Source organism: Tamandua tetradactyla, chromosome 12, assembly GCF_023851605.1.
Source record: "Tamandua tetradactyla isolate mTamTet1 chromosome 12, mTamTet1.pri, whole genome shotgun sequence".
NCBI lineage: Eukaryota > Metazoa > Chordata > Mammalia > Pilosa > Myrmecophagidae > Tamandua > Tamandua tetradactyla.
In genome coordinates, this window is record NC_135338.1 from 97,818,554 (window position 1) to 97,833,629 (window position 15,076).

Here is a 15,076-nt window from a genome sequence, read left to right on the forward strand (position 1 = left end):
TGATACATTTGACTACATGAAAAATAAAAATTTCTGCATTGCAAAACCCACCACAAGCGAAGTCAAAAGAAAAGTTTGAAATCAGGGAAAATTGCAACTCGTAACATAGAAAGGGCTGATTTCTCTAATATAGAAAGAGCTCCCACAAATCATTTTGAAATGAACCAACAATAACTCAAGAGGGGAGAAAATAGGTCAAGGATCTGAAGAGATAGTTAATGGAAAAAGAGCATTTCAATGGGCTCTTAAACATGTGGAAAGATGCTCAGTAGCTCTCTTAATGAGATAAATGAAAATAACACCTACAAAAAAGGTACTGTCTTCACTTACCAAATCAGCACAGATAAAGATGTTTGGTAACACATTCTGTTTGCAAGGCTGGGAGAAGAGACATTGCATTGCTGGTTGAAAGATAATCTGATGTGATCCTGATAGAGTTTGGCAATATTTATCAAGCACATGAGCCCATATCCTATTTTACTCAGCACCTCTACTTAGAGAAATGCATCCTATATATGCTAACGTGTAAGTGAAATAATGAATGGATAGGCTATTCATTGAACGTTGTGTGTAGCTGGAAGTCACCAAAATATCCACCAGTCGAGATGAGATAAATGAACTATTACTGCACGTCCATACAACGAATGCTGTATACCTATAAAAAAAAAGGCCTAGAGTCCTTTCAGGTAAAAATCCCCAAGATAGTTTTTACTAGGTTAAAAAAAAGGAAGGGGCAGCAAAACAGTGTTCAAGTAGTTTATCTGCTGTATTTTTAAAGGGGAAAAAAAAAAGCACACATGGACACAATGAGCTCTTTTATATGCATAGAATGAGCAAAAGATACCACTAGAAACTGCGCGGGTGTTTCCAGCATGGGTTCTGGGTAGCTGGAGAACAGGCGTGTGAAGCAGACTTTTCATTGATCCTTTTTATTCTTTTGAAAGTTGAACCATATGAATAAACTGTCTTTTCAAAATGAAATGAAATGAAAAGTTCTAGACAAAAGCAGCAAAAAATACACAGATTTTATCATGTACAAATGTAAACGAAAGCTTTTTGATTTATGGATGAAATTATTTGATATCTGATTTGCTTAAATTAGTCTGGATGGGGTGGGAAAATCAGGGCTGCTGAATAAAGCATGATTTAAAATGGGAGAAAATCAGAAACAACTGAATGTTCAGTAATTGTGGATCGGTTAAATAAATTATGGTCATCAATATGAAAAAAATACTATGCTGCCATTTTAAAAACAATAAATTATGTCTGGGAAGTACTGGAAGACTGTTTTTTAAAAATTATGGAGTTTCCAGAAACCTACAACCTCAACCTGGGTCCCTGGTCCAAATAAGTCCTCCTGAAACCTAGAGGCCCCAGCCTCTCCAGAACATCAGATAGTTCCATCTCCCTACCCTATATTAGTGACAGCCCCTTCCAACATGAAAATTTTGGAATGGCCATAGCCCAAACACCCCTAAATAGAGGGATGGAAAAATCAAAGGTGAGGTGGAGATATGCAGTGAAAATAGGATTTAATGAATGAATATGAATGCTGAATCATTAAATTGATATCTCTTTCAATCTCCAGTATCTTAGAGCAGCTAGAAGTAAAAACCTAAAATTGTGGAATTGAAACCCATGTCAAACTCTGAAATATGTTCTACAACTAATTGTGGTGCTATGCTTTGAAAGTTATTTTTTTTTTTGTATGTATGTTATTTTTCAGCAAAAAGAAAAGAAAGAAAAAAGTCGATTAAAAAATATGTAAGCCTTCTAGCCTCCTATATTCTGGAGCAGCTAGAAGGAAAAATCTGAGAGGATCGTACGGTAGCCCATGACAAACTCTGAGATCTGTCCTGTAGCCACTTGTCGAAGGGTGCTTTGAAAACTATTGCTTTCTCTTTCTTTGCTTTGTATATATGTTGTATTATACAATTTTAAAAAGTTAAAAGAAAAGAAAAAAAGCATTCGTCGGTTGGTTGCATCTATGGCTGTTTACATCTGCAGTCACCAAAGGGGGCAGCCTTCAGCAAGGAGGGAAGTCTCTACCAATCAGTGGACGGCCTCAAAGGGAGAACAGATGATCTCAGCAATCAGGAAAAGAATTTCCATCTGTGCTTCCACCAGCCAACCACTCCTGAAGAAATCATTGAAACCTTTATCGGCGTTCCCACTTGTGGCCTGCCCTATGGAATTCCTACTTGCCAGTCCCCACAGTCACATGAGCCCATCCCTATAATAAATCTCGTTATATTTAATATTTACAGAACCCTGTTAGTTCTATTTCCCTGGAGAACGCTAATATGCAGAACAAATTTCTGTTGTTTAAAAACAACAACAAAAAAAATTGTGGAGTAAGTACCTTTCTACTTACATAAAACCCAGAATTCACAAAAGGAATGAATTTGGGTAAATTTGACTGCATAAAAATAAAATAAAATATTCTGCATTGCAAAAAGCACCTCACATAAAGTTAAAAGGCAGAATTCATAGTGTGGGAAAGGTAAGGGCAGGCTGGTAATTGTTGGCGCTCCTTACTCTGTTCTCACTATATTTGAGAATAGTGGCAAATATCCATGATAAAAAGAAAAAGAAATTAAGTGCGCACAGATTTCTATATGGCAAGAAACGACTATACATTTAGTTGTACAGAGGCATCTATATACAAATTGTTGTATAACATTTCTTATGCAATAAATAATATTTACACTGCATATAACAGAGAAGGGATTAATATCAATAATAATTACAAAAGTCCTTGAAGGTGATTTGAAAAAACAAAGACAACAGAACTGAAAACTGGGCAAAGGATTAGATCCAAAAATTCACAGAAAAGGAAATAAAGAAGGCCAACACATGATGACAGATGTTCAACCTTAGCCGTATTCAGGAAACACAATCTCAAAACAATGAGTTGTTAGTTTTTGTCCACGGTTTTGGCAAAAATCAAGCTGACTGAGATCTTGAGAAAGCGGGGCTGTGGGGAAGCAGCATTTTAATACTCTCCTGGGGGACACATGAATAAATTGCGACCATATGAGAGGGTAAAATAGAAGGACCTAGTGAAGATTTAAATGCTGCACCCTTTGACCCAGTGGCCCTGCTTTGGCGAATCCAGGATGCACGTAGGAGGGGTTCACTGCAGGGCTGGGCCACAGAAGGAAAAAAAAATTACCAAAATGTCCAGAGAGGACCATTTGAACAAGTATTAACTGTCCCAGGAAACATGTAGCAGTTAAAGAGAGTGAGTTAAGTTTATATATTATCACCCGGAATGCTGGCAGTGGTATATTTTTAAGCAAAAAAAAGTAAGCTCCACGGAGCCCCGGGTGGTTGCGCCCGGTCTTTGTAAGAGGGTACCCCCTGCCTGCACCCGCGTGGGGAAGGGGGAAAGGCCACCTCAGCCCCGCGCCTGGGGACGACCTGAAGCCGGGGCGGGAGGGAGCTTCCCATCCTCATTTTATCCTCCTCGGGGCATTTTTGAGTTGCTGGAACAGACATACCCTATTTTTGCACCAACCGCCACCTCCACCAGGAAGCCACTGAAATGCTATTTAAGAAGGAAAAGGAGACAGGGACGTGCTGGGAGGGAGCTGAGGCGGGGGTGGGGGGTGTGGGGGGGCGGGCTCTCCCGGTCCTGCTGCGGGCGCGAGGCCGCGGGGCCAGGCCTGGGGAGGCGGGCGGGGCGGCTGGGCGGGGCTGGGGGGCCGGCAGCCCCGGGCGAGGAAGGGGAGGCGCGTCCAGGCCGGTCCTCACGGGTTCAGCAATGGAGAGGAGGGGCCGGGCAGGGGGCGCGAGGCCGGGGACCCCCAACTTCGAGGACGCCCCGCACTGAGCCGGCCCCCTCCTCCCCCCTTCCCTGCACACCCTCCGTCTCCCACGGGAGCCCCACGCGGAGTTCGGGGACTGGGCGCTGCTCCCTGCGGGGGCGAGTCAGCGCGCCGGAGGGTGACGGGGCAAAGGGCCCTGGGGCGCGCGCGGCGGCGGGGATGGGCGCCCCCACGCCACCCCCCTGGGGCAGGAGCCCCCCGCCTGCAGCCGCTGGGTGCGGGCACGCCGGGTCCACGGCGCAGCGGCGGCGGCAGCGGGTCTGACCCCGGGGGGCCCTAAGCGGGGAATGAATGAAGCGCGGTGGGTGCAAGTGCCCCGACAGTAAGGGGTCGGGGGGGGGGCGGCCACCCGGGGAGACCCTCGTGGTGAGACTAGGGGCACGAATGCGCTGACCCCGCCAGGTGGCCGGGTGGGGGAGGGGGCCGAGAGCCGAGGGCCCGCGCAGGACAGGTGGGAGGCACGGCGGGGGCTCCTCAGGGGCGGGATACTGGAGCCTTGAACGCCGCGCTAAGGAGCCTGGACGCTGCCCCCAGGGGATGCTGAGTCCCTGACCAATTTTGAGAAAAGGAGCTGATGGAGTCAGATTTGTCTTTTAGCGAGAGCCCCTGGGAACAGGGTGGGGACCTGCTTAGAAGGGAGTCGGATGGAGGCGGGGAGAGCAGCTGGGGGGAGGGGTGCGGGGGGGGGGGCAGAGGTTCTCCAGATGCAAAAGAAGCCATAGGCAGAGGGGCTGCGAGGAGGGGGCGGCTCGAGGGTACCTAGGCCTGGTGCCCTGTGAACTGCGCGGGGGCTGGGGGAAGGGGAGGGAGTGAGGTAGGCGGGAGGGGCGGGGGGGCCCGGGCTGCGTTTCTTGGAGTTGTGATTTTTTTTCATCACTGTTTTCAAGAATCATTTGGGTTTTATTATAAAATTGATTGAAAACACATTTTTTGAGGAAAAAAAAAGAGGACAAAGAGGAGCTTTGAGAGGGGAAACTTGGAGAAGCAGGAAATGGGAAAGGGTCTGTGGGATCTGGGCTGGCCCCGCAGGCTCCCGGGCTGTGGGAGGGACGGAGGGACCTAGGGCCGGAGGGACAGACAGCCCCGAAGCAGGCGAGGCGGGGCAGGGGGGCTGGGCGCTGGGCGCCGTCGGCTGGGTCCCTTCCGGGGTCCCCCCGCCCCCCGCCGTCCGGGCGGCCACGGGCAGGCCAGCTCTGCAGTCAGGTCCCGGGAGGGAGACCGGGGTCCTGCCCCTGAGCCCGGGCCGCTGACCTGGGGGCCCCTGGTCTCCTCTCTGGGAAACGGGGACCGCGCCTCCCGAGCCGTCTGGCCATTCCTGAGCAGAAACTTGCGCACCTTCAGGAAGCCCTCGGGGAATGCCGCCCCCGCGAGGACCCCAGCGGGCGGTCAGGACCGCGCGGTCGGTGCCGTCGGGGGCGGGGTGTCGGGGGAGGGAGCCCGCAGGGAGGCCGTCGCGTACGGTGCCTCCAAAGCCGAGGCTGGGAGGGCAGTGGTGGGGTCGGTCCGCATGGGACAATCCCTTCTCCCCTGCCCGGGGACCTGGAGCGGCCGCTGACCGCGTGGAAGCCGCCGGGGGCCCCCTCGCCCTGGCGGGGCGGCAGATGGGCGGGGAGGGGGCGTGGACTCTCCCGGCCACACACCCTGCGTCCTCTCCTAGCCCCCGACCGCGGGCGCCCTGCTGCTGGGCGAGCCCCGGGGGGTCTGATGGTCAGCAAGGACAGGGGAGGCCGGGCGGCTCGTGAGCACCCTGTGCCGGGGTCCCAGGCCGGCTCTGACTGGGGCTGTTGCATCTTGAAATTCCTGATCGGTTCAATAAAGGTCCCGCAGTTTCATTCTGCACTGGTCAGGCAAGCCACGGAACTGTGCAGAGAGGCGCCTGCTTCCCCAGGCATTTTAAAATTTGTTATCCTTTTACTGTATATACAGTATAACACTCCCCTTTTAACCGCATCCAGATCTCAGTTTCAGTGCGGTGAATCACGCTGACAACCACCTGCCCCCGCCGTCCTTCCAAGTAGAGCGCTGAGCATTTTTAATCTTTTTTATTTATGTTATTTTTTAAAACTTTTTTATTGTATAATATAACATATATACAAAGCAAAGAAATAAAAAAGGAATAGTGTTCAAAGCACTCTTCAACCAGGAGTTACAGGACAGATCCCAGAGTTTGTCATGGGCTACCATACCACCCTCTCAGATTTCTCCTTCTAGCTGCTCCAGAATGTAGAAGGGATAAATATATATATATATATTTTATCACAATTGACTTTTTTTTCTTTTTTATGAAAAATTTTAACATATATACAAAGAAGCAATAAATTTCAAAGCGCATCACAACAATTAGTTGTAGAACAGATTTCAGAGTTTGGTATGGATTACAATTCCACAATTTTAGGTTTTTACTTCTAGCTCTTCTAAGATACTGGAGACTAAAATATCAATTTAATGATTCAGCATTCATATTCATTTGTTAAACCCTACCTTCTCTGTATAACTCCATCATCACCTTTAATCTTTTCAACCCTCTCTTTAGGGGTGTTTGGGCTATGGCAATTCTAAATTTTTGGTATTGGAAGGGTCTGTCACTAATATGGAGTAGGGAGATGGAATGATCTGATGTTCTGGAGAGGCTGGGCCCTCTGGGTTTCAGGACTTATCTGAACCAGGGACCCATCTGGAGGTTGTAGGTTTCTGAAAAGTTACTCTAGTGCATGGAACCCTTGTGGAATCTTATATATTGCCCTAGGTGTTCTTTAGGATTGGCTGGAACGGTCCTTATTGGGGGTTGGCAGGTTATGAGAGGTAGTTAGGTCTACCTGAAACTTGTGCAAGAGCCACCTCCAGAGTAGCCTCTCCACTCTATTTGAGCTCTCTCTGCCACTGTATACTTTATTAGTTACACTTCTTTTGGTTAGGATGGAATTGTTGATCCCAGGGTGCCAGGGCTGGATTCATCCCTGGGAGTCATCTCCCATGCCACCAGGGAGGCTTTCACCCCTGGTTGTCGCGTCCCACGTGGGGGGAGGGGAATGAGTTTCCTTGCAGAGCTGGGCGTAGAGTGATCTGTGCATTTTTTAAAAAGAAAATAAAAATAGAAGTAAAAAGAACATCCAGAACATCCCATACCCCTCTTTTCCCCCTATTGTTTCTTTTTTGTCTTTTTCTTTCTTACTCATCTGTCCCTAGGCTGGATAAAGGAGGGTCGGCCACAACCCCAGGGACAGATCCTGACAGCTCTGTGGTTAATTGGTCACCCCCAGGAACTGAATTCTTTTACAGGACCCCGAAGGCAAACAGCCAGGAGACGTTCCAGTTCCTGGGAAGAGACACACCCACGGGGTGGCTGGGGTGTCGCCTGGGCCTGGGGGAGCTTCGGGGGGTGTTGGAGCAGAGGACGCCTGCTGAGTGGCTGGCTCTCGGCTGGGGATCCTGGAATGGGGGGCCATGTGCCCACTTTCCAGATGAGGGAACAAAGGCCCAGAGAGGCCCGAGGCTTGCCCAGGGTGGCCCAGGCAGCACGGGCAGGGACCAGCCTCTGGGACACTCCAGAGCAGGCCAGAGCTGCAGTGGTCACAGGAGGGCAGGCACCAGCCGGGGCCCCCAAGACCCCACCATGCTTCTCTCGGGGGGCAGTGTCAGGCGTCCCCTCTGACCTGTTCTCTCATCACAGGACCCTGACCCAGGGCCCTCCCGATGTGCCTCCTCGCCCTCCTCGCAGGCATGCCCTCTCCTGGCACTGCCTGGCTCTGAAATGGCTCTTCTGAGGCCCCGCCCCGCTCAGGACACCATTGCTGTCCCTCCCTCTGAGCTGCAGGCCATTCTCGCCCCCTGCTCACCTTTGTTTTCCCTCCATCACCTCTGCAGTCCCCCTTCTCCTACTCCTCTGCCCTTTCAGCAGCCCCCAACTCCTCTCCTCCCCCTGCTCCTTGCCTGCCCGGGCTAGGCTGGCTGCCTTCTTCCTGCCCCCTGCTGCCCAGCTCTGGGGGGGGCATCACCCTGTCCCGCGTCCATTGCCCCCCCATGGATCAGGCCCTCGGGCTGCCTGGTGGCTCCAAACAAGAGAAATGTGTTCTGTTGCATCCTGGAGAGCAGCAGCCTGAAATCCAGGGCTGGGCGGATTCCTGCTCCCTCGAAGGCTCCAGTGTGGCCGTGCCGCTCCTGTCCCTGCCTGGGGTCAGGTGGCCTTCCCTCTGTGTGCCTCTGATAGGGACACTTGCCACTGGACTTAGGGCCCACTAGATAATTCAAGATGATCTCATCTAGAGATCCTTGATTTAATTAGATCTGCAAAGATCCTTTCTCCGAGGAAGGTCCTGTTCACAGGTATGGGGGATTAGGACACGGACATACATTTGGGGTCCACCATTCAGCCCGCTTTACCCAGTGGGATCCTGGAGCCTTCCGAAGCCCCTTCAATTTCTTCCAGTCCGGTCTCTGCCCCCTCCCCAGTGGGGCTCACCAAAGTCACCCCTCTTCCAGCCTCCCCTGCCCCCAGCATCAAGAGGAAAGTCCCAAGGAGTTCTTCACCCATCCTCGGGGCTCCCCCCGGCACTCCCAGGGCTTCCTCCTCTCCCCATGGCGACCAGATACCTGTCCGGCTCTTCCTTCTCTGAGCCCCAGACACTGGATGGACTGGCCAGTGAGAGAATCCGGGCCTCTCTACTCCCTCCATCCACTGACCCAAGCTACCTTCCAGCGGTGCTCGGGCCTCCTGCTGACCTCTACGGTGTCTGACCCTCTAAAGCCGTGGCCCCATCTCTGTGCTCACCACCATCTCCCAGTCTGCCTTGGGCATGGGCTGCCCATCACAGGGGCATCCCCCACAGGGTCACCAGCTCCCTGCACACCATTCCCTGTCTCCATCCATGGACTGGGACCTCCTGCCCAGCTTCACGCATAGGACTCGGCCCCCAGCTGGCATCTAGAATTGCATGTGATGGGCCCCACAAGTACGTGTCCAGACTGATCTCACCACCCTGCCACTAAACCTGCTCGTCATCAGTTGTTATCCTTGGCCAGTGGTGCCACCATTCTCCAGGCCTCACGTCCCCGGTGGCTCTTCACCTTTCTATCAAACGATCAGTTCCAAGTTCTGCTCAGGTCTGCACCCACTACTCCATGCCCTTGGCTCTGCCTTAGGGGAGGTCTGGGTGGCCCTTCTCTTGGCCACTCGAGCTCCTCAGTGATCCCACTGCCAGCTGGACTGGCCTTTTAAGGAGGTCACTGTGTCCCCACTCCTTCAGTCCTCCACCACTGTCAAGGTCAAACTCCACACAAAGCATCCTGCTGCCTTTCCAGCCTCTCCCTCTGTCAATGCATCTGCCTTTCTCAGGGTGTGGGGTGACCTCCTTGCCTCTCCAGCCATCTCTCCCCAGAGGGCAGTTTCCCCAGAGGGGAGCCTGGCTGGCAGGGTCCCCAGAGAGTCCAGTCCCTCCTGGGCAGGAACTGAGCCCCAGGTGTCCAGCACACAGCCTGGCATCTGGCAGGCAACAAACGGGTGTGGAGGGCACAGCTTGGGCAAGCCTGGGCTGGGCTGCTTCCCTCAAGAGGGGGAGGTCCCTTCCGTGCTGCGTTCCTGGAATTGCCCCCCTTCCAAGGCTGCCTGAGTGGGTGGGAGGTGGGGGTAGGGGGGTTGTTCACCTGCTCAGCTAGGCCTGTATTGCTCTGGGCAGTGACCTCCACTGTTGCAGGAGCCATTGGCAGAGAGAGCCCACCCCCCCCCACACCTTGGCCCAGGTTGCAGGAGAGTGGCCTTGTGTCCTCTCTGGCATTCAGGTCTGGCTGTCCAAGGGACCATGGGCTTGGGGTGGGGGAGGGGGCAGTGTCCCTGGGGTCCTGGAGTCTGTGCATGGCCAGGGGTTTCAGGATAGGTCAGACCCCACGTGCAACACTAGACTTTTGAGGGCTATGTGGACTGTGGACCATAAGTCCACATGGTACGTGGCTTTATTAACCGAGTGACTGGGGGAAAATACCTTCTCTGTGCCTCAGTTTCCTCATCTGCGAATAGTAATAGTATTTTGTCCCACAGGGTTGTAGTGAGGATTAAATGAGGAAATACACAAAAAACCCGGCGGGGCGGGTCGTAATGGCTCAGTGCAGGCCACCCGGCCCCCCCAGCCTCTGGCTCTGCCCGCCCCTCCCCAGCTCCCGCCTGAGTCTCCAGGGCTCAGTGGGCTGTGGGTAAAACTCTTACATGCAGCAGGAGTGGAAGGTGGGAAGGGAGGTGGGGGAGCCCTGCCCTGCAGCATTTGCCGATGCCCATGGTGCAGACAATCCCACCGTGTCTAATTTCAAACAGAAATTGGCAGTCGCAGATCCTGGAGCTGAGAGCAGAGCAGGAGGCCCCCAGTGGCCCCGCCCGCGGAGACGGCACTCACACCCAGGACAGACACCGTAGGATGTGGGCAAATCGTTACAAAGCGATCAGTCTCGAGTACTCCTTTGTTTTCAGTATACTCTATTTAACTGTAAGTATATTAATTTAATTTGTAACAGTGGCTGCATTTAACAACTGGCTGGAATTCCTGCAGTGTCAGCGATCGACTCTCCCCGCTGATCCCGGCCACTCCACATGCCCAGCTGCCGGCAGTTCTGCTCAGCTGGGAGGCCAGGACTGAAAACTCTGGGGCCTGGAATCTGCCCACCTCTGTCTACCCCAAGGTGATTCTTTGGAAACACCATGTTCAAAGGGGAGCTATCTCTGGGGTTCCCTATGCAGTCTACGTTACATACCTGGGACTCTTTTTTGTCTGGCTTCTTTCACTCACAGAGTTGTTTTGGGGATTAACTGAGTGAAACTCCCTGCCCTGTGCCTGGTGTAAGCATTCGAAATCTGTGAGCTGCTATAATAGTCAGCAAGGCTGAATTATGTTGTAGTAACAAACAACCCCAAACCTAGAAGCTTGCAACAAGGTTTATTTCTTGCTCACTCAGCATGTGTGCCACAGGTTGGCGGAAGGAACAGCCCTTCCCTGGGCCATGTGGGTCTCCTGGCAGAGAGGAGAGTGGGCATGGCAGGGCCAGGCCATGACTTGGGTTGCTTCTCAGAGGCAGCATTCTCACCAAGGCTCATTGGCCAAAGCACGTCGTGTGGCCAAGCCTGATGTCAAGGTCATGGGAAGTATGATGCTCCTCAAGAGAAGTGCAACCAGTGTTTTGAACAGCAGTATTGCCTCCCAGAGCTGATTTCACTGTAGTTGCTACTCAGCCCGGTCTGTGAGCTGGGATCATGCGAAGCACATCACCCCCACTCCCCAGCCAGTTCTCGCAGCACCTCGGCAGGCCAAGCTTGCTCCCCACTTGCACCAGTGCCAGTGAGTGGGTGGTTTGTTGTCTCAGAACTTAGGGCCTAGCCAAGCCCAGGAGAGCCCACATCTTGGTCACCCTTGGCCGTGGCCCACTTTGTGCACTGCCATCCCTCCCCTCCAACCCCGTGTCAACTCCTCCCCACCGAGCCCTGGAAAACCTTGTTCCATGACCTGCACCCCTAATCTGAGCCTGGCCTCTCTGAACACGCTGTATGAACTGGCCAGCTTCCCCCTAAATCAGGCTTTATAGACATGGCTTCCCCTTGCCCTCTGCATTGACTTTCCCTTCCCAGGCTTTCCCTCTACTGTGCTGCCCCCTGCATCTGGCTCTTCTCACTCTGCTCCCCAAACTTAAACTGCCCCTTCCCATCCTGTCCTGACATGGAGCAGGACCCTGTTTTCCATGTGGCCTTCCAAACCAGAGACCTGGTCACCTCTGACTCTCCCTTTCTCACCCCTCCCTCCCATGCAACGAATCCCCAAGTCCAGTCAAATCCAATCCAGAAGGTCCCAGGGTTCCTCTATTCCTCTCCACTCCCACTGGCCTGCCCTGGCCTGGTGTGGGCCACCTCATTGTCCTCCCCTCCCCCCACAACCTACAAAGGCCTCCTAATTGGGCTCCTGGAATTATTTTTCCTCCCTTTTCATCCATTCTCTGCACTGAAGCCAGGGTGCAAAAATCGAAACCACCGCCCTCTCCTTCTGAGGCACACACAGATCACTCTCTCTCTGGCTGCTGACCGTCCTCATCCCTTACTTCCCTCTCAGCTCCTCATCACTTCCCCCCAGGTCTCGAGTTCTCCATTCCAGCTCTCAGCCACTTGCCAGCCTTTATCCAGTCTTCAGGCCTTTGCAAGTGTCTCCTGCCCCAACTGCCACCCTCTGTCACACACTCCATTGAACTAGATAATTATTATTTTTTAAAAAACCAAACAACATACAAACATGAACATTCTTAACATATGAACATTCCATACATGGTGTGTGCAATCAATGCTTCATAATATCATCACATAGATGTATATTCATCACCATGATCATTTCTTAGAACATTTACATCACTCTAGAAAAAGAAATAAAAAGAAAAAAGAAACTGATACATACCATACCCCTTACCCCTCCCTCTTACTGACCACTAGTATTTCCCTCTACCTAATTTATTTTAACATGTTTCCATTATTTCTTTTTAATCAATTTTTACTCATTTGTCCATACCATGCATAAAAGGAGCATCAGAACAAGGTTTTCACAATCACACAGTCACATTGAGAAAGCTATATCATTATACATTCATCTTCAAGAAACATGGCTACTGGAACACAGATCTACAATTTCAGGCACTTCCCTCTAGCCTCTCTAATACACCTTAAACTAAAAAGGGGATATCTATATAACGCATAAGAATAACCTCCAGGATAACCTCTCAACTCTGCTTGAAATCTCTCGGCCACTGACACTATTTTGTCTCATTTCTGTTTCCCCTTTCGGTTTAGAAGGTTTTCTCAATCCTTTGATGCCGAGTCCCAGCTCATTCTAGGATTTCTATCCCACATTGCCAGGAAGGTCCACACCCCTGGAGTCATGGCGCATGTAGAGAGGGGGAGGGCAGTGAGTTTACTTGCCGTGTTGGCTGAGAGAGAGGCCACATCTGAGCAAGAAAAGAGGTTCTCTGTGGGTGACTCCATTGATTACACACCATGTATGGAATGCTCATATATTAAGAATGTTTGCAGGCCTAATTTTAAGTAGGCTTAGTCTATCCTTTGTGGGGATGAGTTTCATATGAACAAACCCCAAGACTGAGGGCTTGGCCTCTTGATTTGGTTGTCCCCACTGCTTGCGAGAAAATATCAGGCCTTCTCCATATGGGGAAGTTGAACTTTCCCCCTGTGCTGGTTTGAAAGGATGTATGTCCCCTAGAAAAGCCATGTTTTAATCTAAATCCCATTTTGTAAAGGTAGAATAATCCCTATTCAATACTATATGTTTGAATCTGTAATTAGATTGTAACCCAATCAAGAGTGGTTGTTAAGCTGGTTTGGGGGAAATGTGTCTCCACCCACTTGGGTGGGTCTTGATTAGTTTCTGGAGTCCTATAAAAGAGGGAACATTTTGGAGAAAGAGATTCGGAGAGAGCAGAGAATGCTGCAGCACCACGAAGCAGAGTCCACGAGCCAGCGACCTTTGGAGATGAAGAAGGAAAACGCCTCCCGGGGAGCTTCACGAAACTGGAAGCCAGGAGAGGAAGCTAGCAGATAATACTGTGTTCACCATGTGCCCTTCCAGATGAGAGAGAAGCCCTGAACTTCATCGGTCTTCTTGAACCAAGGTATCTTTTTTCCCTGGATGGATGCCTTTGACCGGACATTTCTATAGACTTGTTTTAATTGGGACATTTTTCTCGGCCTTAGAACTGTAAACTAGCAACTTATTGAATTCCCCTTTTTAAAAGCCATTCAGTTTCTGATATATTGCATTCTGGCATCTAGCAAACTAGAACACCCCCTTTCTCACCACCCCCCCAAGGGGACTTTGCAAATACTTTTTATTCATTTGAACTGGCTAAATTCTTGATAAACCAAGATGTACTTTCTCCCTGGAAACAGCCAAGATTGGGAGACCCTTATACTTACATCATCACTTCTGTCTACGGTAAAGAGGGCAATGGCTGAGAACACAAACACCTCTCTCAGCCTTGGAAGGACGGGGACGGATGGGGTGGGACAGGAGAGGGAATAACTAAAGACAAGGGCTGTAACAATAATGACATTTAGTCATTTAGTCAGCTCATACTATGTGCCAGGCACAATCCCACATGCTACATGTGGATTTTTTTATTTTTAAAACAGTATGCTATTTTTAAATGAAGTATCATATGCAGTTGGGGACTGAATCATGTCCCCCACAAAAAGCTGACAGGTCCCAAGCCCTGGTCCTGTGGCTGTGCACCCATTTGTAAATAGAACCTTTGAAGATACTGTTGGTTAGGGTGTGCCCAGACTGAACAAGGATGGCCTTAATCCAATATGGCTGGAGTCCTTAGAAGCAAAAGAAATTGGACATAGAAAGAGAGAAGCCAAGGGTAACAGGCAGAAGCTGGAAATCAACAGAATCCATAAGAGAAAGGAGAAAATGATGCCTTGTGCACTGCCATGTGACGGAAAAGCCATGGGCCACGGATTCCCAGCGGCTGCTCCCGAATGTTATCGTCTTCAGGGAGAAAGCATTGCCTTGCTGACACCTCCATTTTGGTCTTCTCCTAGCCTCAAAACTCAACAAATCTCTGTTGTTTAAGCCAACCCATTGTATAGCATTTGTTTTACCAACTAGGAAACTAAAACATGTGCCCAGAGAAAAATGCAAAATCATAAGGGAGGTACTCAAGGAAGCTTCGCAAAGAGAAGTAATGAGTAAAACCAGCGAGAAAGTGCTTGATCAGGAAAAGGAACAATCCCAGCTCCCCAGAAACCCCACTGTGCTAACAGGGCACTCACTATCCTGACTTCTAACACCACGGATTTTGCTTGCTTTTAAAGTTCAAATAAATTGTACAGTCTATGTTCTTTTGAGCTTTATATTCAACTGTATGCTTGTTAGGTTTATCAGGGTGGTTGGGGGCAGCTGTAGTTTGTTCTCTCATGGTTGTGTAGTATTCCTTTGTATTTATTTATTTATGCATTTATTACATTGTTAGGCATTTTGGTAGCTTCCAGATTTGGGCAGTTATGGTAGTGATTTTGCTAACACTTTTTGTCCACGTCTTTGGTGGTTATGCACACTCATCTGGCATCGCTGAGTCATAGTGTAAGCTAAGGAAACCCTAGTGGACTTCTCCGTGCACTGTCCGGTTTCCCACCAGCTGTGCATGAGGCTTCTGGATTAACTCAATCCTTACAGCAATCCTCAGCATGCGACATTGTGGACACCTGCCTCCTG